Raw genomic sequence first — 747 nt, 5'->3', positions numbered from 1 at the left:
TATCATTTCATTACCTGTACCGCCTCCAGTTCAATACAAATTAAATCTCTATATCAAATTTGAATGCCACAAGACAGTGCATTAAACACAAAGGAACTCTCCAGAGGACAATCCTAATAACAATCAGTAATGGTATTTCACGGATTGCGTCGCTGCATTCCGATGATGAAATTAAAAGCAATTAATGCGTAGCCAACTGACATAAACATTCCGCCCCTTAATAAAATAACACACAGACCCAGTTTGGCGTCTGTTTGGCTGGACGCGGCAAGCCGCCAAGAACAAATATCAGGTGTCCGCGGCGCGGCGGCCTCCATGATCCCTAATCCTCGCTCGCGCGCCCGAAAAAAGGCGGCAAGAAAAGTCCTTCGGGAGCCGACGGGAGCCCCGCCGCCCACCGCGCGGGGAGGAAGGGGCCGAGAGGGTGTGCGGCAGAGTAAACAACACCCATGATGATGCAACTACCTGCCTGCCTTCACCGCCCCCACCCCTCTCCGCTCCCTGCCGCCCGTCCGCAGCCCCTGCCCCCTCTTCTCATGTGCCGCCTTCAGCAGACCCTCTCCGCCCTTTTCCTAGCAAAGGCCCGATCCCATACACTGCCCCCGCCCCTCCCCTGCCTCCTCCCTCCACCGCACTTCTCCCGATCCTATTCTCTGCTCTTCTCTGAAAATCCCTCAACAGCCCTTCTCTCGATCATTTCTCAGCCCTTGAAATTCCGTTCCCCAAATCTAAACTTCCAGAACCTGT

The sequence above is a fragment of the Penaeus monodon genome, chromosome 24, assembly GCF_015228065.2.
Source record: "Penaeus monodon isolate SGIC_2016 chromosome 24, NSTDA_Pmon_1, whole genome shotgun sequence".
Taxonomy (NCBI): Eukaryota; Metazoa; Arthropoda; class Malacostraca; order Decapoda; family Penaeidae; genus Penaeus; species Penaeus monodon.
This window is presented reverse-complemented; position numbering follows the sequence as displayed.